Source organism: Malaclemys terrapin, chromosome 11, assembly GCF_027887155.1.
Source record: "Malaclemys terrapin pileata isolate rMalTer1 chromosome 11, rMalTer1.hap1, whole genome shotgun sequence".
NCBI classification, from domain to species: Eukaryota; Metazoa; Chordata; order Testudines; family Emydidae; genus Malaclemys; species Malaclemys terrapin.
Window position 1 is genome coordinate 53,614,879 of NC_071515.1, and position 8,545 is coordinate 53,623,423.

Below are 8,545 nucleotides of genomic sequence, written 5' to 3' on the forward strand. Positions count from 1 at the left end.
ACTGGACACAAGGGGATTAAGGAGGTGCTCTGGGCTGAGGTGGGACCACCCCCACCACACCTGCAAGTCACGTCAAGAATGGAGGGAGAGCTCAAGCAGGGGAAGCTCAGCTCAGTTGCAGGCAGTTCTGGAAGGAGAGCAGCATGCTGGGCTTCCCAGCTCCCAGGGAGTGGCAGGGCCTGATGGAGGGTAGAGCCTGCTCAATTGCTTAAAAAGAATGTTTAAGTCCCCTGAGCTGAAGGAGGCAGTACCATACGCCATCACTGGTTAACCAGCACACTCTGAGCCAGACTGCAGCCCGTCCAGTCCCCCCATGAAGGGAGAGAGGCCTGTGGCCCAGCTGAGATTGACGGTATATTTTCTTTTTCTTCATTTATTTTCCTGCTCCTCAGTTGTTTTCTCTCCTGTGACCCAGCACAGAGTAAGCATCCAGAGGGACTCAGCCAGAAGGTTGAGACTACGTCCCTGCACAGTGCTACTGAGTGCCCTCACAGAAATGACTGGATGTGGAGTGAGCATGCAACCCTGGCAACACTCGGAGGGGCGCTGTTGAAGGACCAGAACCTTGACACATGTTTTGACAATGTAGTAGTAAAACAAAGAGAAATAATTATCTTGACAGGAGTGAGAACAACATTGATTCTGATCTGAATTAGTATTTCATCCTTTTTAAAAACCATCATAAATTCAAATTTTTAGATTTTTATAAATAAAATTGGATGTACTCAGGCTTAACTTGGTTTTGAGCAAAGTTACAAAGGAGGGGCTTTCAAGAAAAGAATGTCCTAGACATACTGGTATAAAATGTTTGCAAACCTGAAGGCACAGAGACCCTGACCCAAACCCCATTTAGTCGCTCCATTATTTTCACTGAGCTTTGGATCAGGCCTAGAAAGTTAATCTGGTCTCAGGCTTCATTAAAACTTGAAATTCAGAACCAGATTAATCAAAATGTTGACTGAATTTCACAAGTCTTTCAAAGGAAACTTAGGTTAGGGTTAGAGGGAAACTTAGTTTTTTGAAAACCTAAGGAAACCCCCATCCCACAACTGAAGAAAATGTACAGATGATCTCTGGCTAAACAAAAACTGGTGTGCTTCACAGCCCCAGTTATTCAGAATTCGTCAATACATGCACCATGCTTGTTTTAAAACCATGCATGTCCTCTAACGAGGAACAGGGTTGTTTAGATAGCTGGGCAAATAAGATCAGTTGAGGCATACAATCAATCAGATTCTGCCCTGGAAGGTCAATGGGAGCAATCTGTACACATCTGAGGACAGAATTTGGCCCCAAATAATTAGTGTTGGAGCAAGGCACTAACCATGCTTGGGAAAACTCACCCAGCATACTGATCAGAAAAAGGGATTAGGCCGTTATTGTGGAGAAATTAAGCTATTAGCCCAGTGCACAGCTGCAGTAAAAAAGGCAAAGATGATAATAGGTTGTGCTAGGAGTGGGATAGAACACTCAACACGGAAATGATACTAGTGATGTATAAAGTACTTATTAGGTTGTCCTCTGAAATACTGAGTCCAGTACTAGGCACTACGTCACAGAAGGATATTGTTGCCTTGGAGAAAGTACTGGGTAGAGCAGCAAAGATGATACAAGGTCACCTGAACCTAGATCATGAAAACAGTTTAAGAAAACTGGTCATGGGGGAAAAATTTGATTTTGAAGTTACCCAATATAGAATTTAAAAAATGATGAAAGGGACCAAGATAGCACAAGGAGAATAATTAGCCTCTCTCAGAGGCAGGGGGAGGCCTAAAAAGCTTAGGGGGTACAATTTACAGATTAGGCAAAACTATTTGATACAAAGGATAACAAACACATGGAACAAATTAATAGGGAAAAAAGCTAACGCAAATAAGACCTTGGAGAAGGGGAAAAAAGGAAGAATATGGCAAACAAACAAACAGACACCAAATGGTGGAATTAAGATCAACTAAACAAGGAAAGAGCAAGTAAACTGAGCCAGAGGCACATTTCCAGTTCTTAACATTTCTTATATTTTTCTTAACCACAGTCACAAAATAATACACATTTCAGCATGTTATATCCATACTCCTAAAGATATACAAGCACTTGTGCAGCTGCCAAAGCAAACTATTCAAAGACTATCAAAACGATCCAATTTTTGTGGTTAAACTCAGCAAGTGAGTAACTGTCCTCAAAAATTTTGTTTCAAATGTCTGATAATTAGATGTTTGTTGCTCATGGAAAACATCTGGCAGCAGCATTTTACTTTAGGTGACCAGGAAATGCGTTAGAAATTAATAAATACAACTGAAAAACATCAAAACGGGTATGTTTGTAACTTTCATTAATTAGGAATGACTTCAACCAGCAAGTCTAATGACACTGGGAAAATGAAGAAAAGATACAAATGTGACAAAGAGAAATAGAAAAATTCCTGAGGGCCCAAGCCAAACTACTTCTTACTCACCTTTAAGGCCTTCTACAATTCTACTCCATCAAGGCACATTGTGCTCAGCCAACTTGGTACTGTATGGCACTTCCTCAGGCATCTCCTCTGGTAGGCCACTCTGTGACATTAAACCTCATCCACTTTGCCTGACTCTGTGCCATGACATCTTATTTGTTTCTTTCAGATCCCTGCTCAAAACTTTTTTTTTTTTTTTTTGGATTAGCTTCCCATAGCACACTGCTACTCCTGCCCTGATCCTCAACTTTGTTTCCTCAAATTATAATAGTCATTTATAAATTAAAAAAAATGAAAGGCACTAACAAGGTATGTATTGGAGCTAATCAAAGAGATAAGCATATGTTGTGGGGTGGGTTTTTTTTTTGTTTTTGTTTTTAAAAGAAAGTTTCATTCCTTTTTAAAAATTACCCTTTTCTGATTTGTTTTTTGACAAAATGTTTCTAAGTAAAAATTTTCATTTTGGTAGGAAAAGATACCACTTTCCTTTAATTAAAAATAAATGCCACTGGAGAAAGCTGTATGTGGGAGATTATAAACTGAGAGAAAGTGGAGAGAAAACACTTTCTCTCAAGCATTTACTTTTTCCATGGGGGGGAGGGGGAGGAGTGGAGTGGGGAAGTATTTTAAAAAAAGAAGAAGAAAGTTCAATTCAAAACAAAATAAAATTAAATCATTGTCAATATTTTTCTTCTTTCAAAATTTCAGGTATAAAACAGAGTATTTTTGTAGTCAATGAAACCTCATTTTTGACAAAAATATCACTTGCAATGATTTTGATCAGCTGTAATGTGCATGTAACAAAAGGATCTTTCCATCTCTTACTGTTGTACTGTTCTTCCCATAATCCCTCATCTTTTGTCATCTCTTACAACTGTAACATCTTTGGGGACAGAGATCTGCTTTCTTTTAATGCTCTTGCTCCTCCTCCCTGGAGTGAGGGGCTTTAACATGGTGCCTCTGGGAGGTAAGCAGCTACTGCAACACACAAGGCTGGATTAAGGCTGCTGGAGAGATGGTGCCACAGAGTAGTGCCCTCCAGTGTCCAGGCATTAGGCTCAAACTGGCTTGTTCTTTTCTTGCCTATGCGGCTGCTCCATGAATTGCTCTTAGAAATCATTAGTGTTTTCTTCCCAAAGTATTGCAGGCATTTCCTTTTTAAAGTAGCGTGTGGATGGCTCCAAAGGGGATTTTAAGTTTAACTGAGCTGGAAATTAGATTTCTAGTCTTTTCATGTTTGCATAGCTCCACTCTGTAGAAATGTAGGATGTGTCAGCAGATGAGCTGGAAATATATTTTAGTCAGTTACTTACATTTAAATACAAGTCTTCAAAATATCTAGCTCTTGCTTTTCTTTTTATACTTGATGAAAAGATTTCTATATAATTAATAAGGAAATGGCTCCGGTAAGTAAGGGTTGCATGGATGCCTATTGAACTAAATGGGACTTCTCACATGAGTAAGATTTAGTCTGCAGAATCAGACCCTGTATCTTGAAAAATATGTATGTCCCATAGAGAGACTCCAGCTGTCCTAGCTAAGCACGTGGTCAGAAATGGCAGAAATTGCCTTTAAATTAATTCTGGCCAATCTCTCTCTAAACATTCCTAAGAGCATCTGTCACTGTATTATCTAGAATATTAGCTTCTAGTTACATCATAAAAGCCTCTTAAAGTAAATGAATGTATCAATACATATATAAGAAAGGCATGCCAAGGTGTAGCGTCTGCGTTTTCTCCCTGTAGTTTGTTGACATACTGTATAGCTGAGGAAATCAGTGAACATTGCAATGATTTTGGCAGCAGTTTACAAAAGGAGTTAATTTGTGTAACAGTCACTATTTCGGGTGACTGATGAAGTTTAAAATTAAGTAAAAACAAACATTTATTGTATTTCTGCCCTCTTTGTCTGGGCCACAGAATTAATTGTTTGGTTATTCAGTTTGTAAATGCAAATTTACCTGAGGGACAAAATTAGGAGTTATTTTCTGCATGAAACCTGTACAAGCATTCATAACCTATTTCAATGAATATTTTTCTCCAGAAGGTTCTAGCTTTTCAAATCTCTTCTGCCAGAGCTTTCTCATAATGGTTCATTTTCTACCTGTTTCCACCTCCCATGAGATCAGCATTAGACATTGCTGTCACTTGGTACTTCCTACCAAGGACCAAAAGTTTAAGACATTAAGCAAGTGTAGGGGTTTGTGTGGGTCTTATGATGCCAATGGGCTCTATAGGAATCTATTTTTAATTTTCATTCCCTTCTTATATGGAATAACATTTGATCATTACTACTGCATTGTCTTGTTATTACCTAATAGGAGAGATTCTGTGATGCATTCAGATATTATGTTCTCATATCTCAAAAGGAATCTGTGCAGCACAAATCACAATGAGAAGATCTTGCCTCCATTCTGATTACCTGGTCCAAAGTTCATTAATTTCAATGGAAACATACCACTGACTTTGATTCAGGCCCTGATTCTGCACACTAGATTTCTGTCCATGCTATGGCTTATACTTTGTAATGCCTTTAAAGTTCTTATCAAGCTTGGTTTACCAGTGCAGTATAAGTAGAGCATTAATGTGGACACAGTGGCAAAATAAGGACTGAGGCATGCATGGAATTAAGTGGCAGGCTGCAACTTTTATTAAACATTAACACAGGGGAGGGGCACTACTCGCCCATCACCCATACTCTCCTACATTTAATTGGTTCCAGGGCAGGTGTTCCAGGGCTCCTTACCATATAACCTGTACCAAGCACCAGGCTTACAAGGCTCCTTACCATATAACCCATAACATGGGTAGGATCGCCTCAGCCTACCCTTCAGGTCTCAGCTAATTTGCGTTGATAGGGTGGGCTGCTGGAATGGAGCCGCAAGAGGCTCCATATGGCTCCTATGCTGGGCTAAATCCTGGGAGCCGAGGAATGCTGACCAATCAGCATGTCTTTCCCTCAGTGGCCAATGGATGCCACTGCCAGAGACTCCCAGAGAGAGGAGCTACCTATTGTTCCTCCCTTGCTACTGGGACTGTCCCCCTTTTACCGCCAGCCCCATCAAGTTTCCCCACCATTGACACAGGTGGGTGGCATTTATTTGTGCGTGTTTGAACACCATGTCAGACAACAAAACCATTCCACAGATAGGCACTCCACAAGGAGTCTAGCATGCTTTCTAAAATGTTTATATAGCACTAACCAGTGTAGGTACAGACCAAGTTAGGCTGTAGCCATGTTTGACTATTTATTTCAAACTTGACCTCAGAGACATGGTGGGCCTATCAATATCCAGCAAGGAAGACACTATGGAGACATTTTGCATGAAATGGTTCAGTTGTCTCATTTGTCTTTTCAATGGTTTAATGAGTTTACACAATAGACCTGGTTGCCAGAGCTGCTCTGGGGAGTGCACACAGCACATTTTACAACCATTGTTATACCACTCGATTCTGGGATACTTCAGAACTCATACCATAGTGCCCAGTCCTGTTTCTGGAAGCAGGGGTTTTCAGATATTTCCAGATGTGAGGCAGTGCATTGTGGGACTGAGTTTGGATGAGTATCTCTACAGCTTGGGGTTTCGTTTCCAGAATTGGGAGAAACCAACCATTATAACCAGTGCATATAACATACCTAGCATGACTTGTGTTTGGACTCAAGAATACTTACAAGTGTGATGGGTTCAAGGCTTTCCAAGCAATAGTTTTTTGCAATGCATTTTCATTCAGAGGGGACAGAGTCATTGTGGAAAGGGCTTCAAAGGATACCTGAAGCTCTATGAGATGGGCAGATGAATATTAGGTACTGTATTATTGTGAATATTGTAGATTTTAATCCAGTGTTAGCCCCCCCAGCTCTCTCCCCTCCTCCCATATTATACTACATATGAGCAGGATTGTGCCTGGTCTTTGGCAGATACATAAGGATAGAGAGAAGACACAAGATGATCTTCTCTCCTCCTCTTTCTTCTTCATCCTATGCATGTGTACAATCTCATTGGAGAGTATACGCACTGCTCTCTGCTAGTGTTTACGCAGGTACCAGCAAGCTGCTCAAGCAAAAACAGGAACAGGAGTACTTGTGGCACCTTAGAGACTAACAAACATTCAATACTGCACGCCTGAAATGGGTGGCAGAATTGTCAATGCGACATGCACTTGCTGAGTCAGCCAGAATTCCTCCTGAGGGCTCTCACTGAAGCACAGACTCCCTGCACCCTTTCTAGTGTGGGCCAGGTCTACAATATGAAATATATTAAAATTATATATTTGCCTTGTGATTCATACTCCGGGGCTGAACTTGTTTTTCATTCATACTGTAGTTTGGGAACTCACAACTTAGACAACTTGAAGTTTCAGGAGTCCTGACAGGAAATGAACTGTGATTACTTAAGTGTTGTACTCTGTATGCTATGCCCCTAGTGCAGCATGCTATTAAGTCAGCTATATTATTTCCCTTATTACCTTGCACCCACTTTCTCCCAAGTCAGCTGACTCAGTGTCTTCATTTATAGCACCATCAATGTTTTGTAAGCATCATTCTTTCACTAAACTGAAACATGGTGTTTGTCTTATGCACTTGCTGAGAGCAAGGTTTTGAAAATGTCTATTTTGTTTTTCCACTTGCTTTCTCATTATGATATCAGCCGTTTTTTTACAAAGTAAATTCCCAAATAAACAGCGTATGACATGAACCCGTATAAATAATTTACTTAGCTTCATTTTGTGCAGAGCAGTTATCTATAATTCAGCAAATTAGAATGTGGGGTAATGTAGCAGAGCCATTTATATAATCAACCTGGCAAATTATTTTACAGTAGATGCCCTTTATTTTTTTACTCAATGGATTCATCACAATAATGTGGAACTATTACAAGTAGCACGACTAATGGTTACTTACAAATGTTATAAGCACAAAAGCAGAGATTTACAAAGAAACCTCTAATTGAAAGATTCATGGTTAACGGTGAGACTGAGCTTGTTGTAGGATGCCAAAAATATTTCACACACAAGCTGCATTGACAGTAAACAACGGCTGCACCTTGCTGCTGAGCTCCAATAGCAGCCTAATTGTTGCTGTTTATTTTGACATTTCCTGCAAACCTGTTAGCTGCACCAATAAGGTAATCTGAAAAATTTGTACACACATTAATCTGTAATAGAGCATGCTTTGTAAGACAAACTCATTTGCTAGAGAAAGAAAATATTTGGCACAGGGACACTTATTTTATCATATCTGCATAATGTGTTTAGATAAGCATTTATCTGAATAGCCGTCAATGCCAACAAATAAACCCATGTGTGCAGGTCAGAACAATAGCAGATTCCAAAAGACAGAGAGGAAATGGCTCTTAGGTTATAGACATGCAGTCTAGGCAGTATTTGGTCCTGCCATGCGGGCAGGGGACTGGACTCGATGACCTCTCGAGGTCCCTTCCAGTCCTAGAATCTATGAATCTATGAATCTATGAATCTATGCTTAAGAACTAAACATAGACTTGGGAACCACAAGTATTTTGAAAGAGGAGTTCTATGGAGCTAAGATATTATTTTCCACAGTGTTTGAAAGGTGTGTAGCACATTTTGGGCATTATAATATATTAATGTTAATAAAAATGCCTCTAAATTTGGTTCTAAATGTACCAATTCAAATTGTTTGCAATGCAGCCATATTTAACTTACCTTGGGTTTCATTCTAAGCTCAGAGCTTAGCTCAGATTCACCCAAAGTTTTTCAAAAGTTCAAGATTGAATAAATCTGGGGCAATTTAATCTTTTTTTGCTTTGAAATCATAGACTCATCAAATACTGTAAAACCAGGTGAAACTTTCCCTCTCCTCAGGCTCTTATCCCTTCCTCATAGCAGAGGTATCTGGGCACCTGAGGATTAAATAGCTTCAACTGAGTTTCATATTGAAATTGTGGTTTCATTAATAAAATAACACTCATAAAAAAGATACATAAATCCCTTTGAATAGGCTCCTCTCAGTGCATTAGTGTCTCATTTAATTGTTAATAGAGCTCTTTATGTTCATTTACAAAAGAAAATGAGTAAGTCTTTTACTCATTTTTAGAGACTGATCTACCTGTTTCAA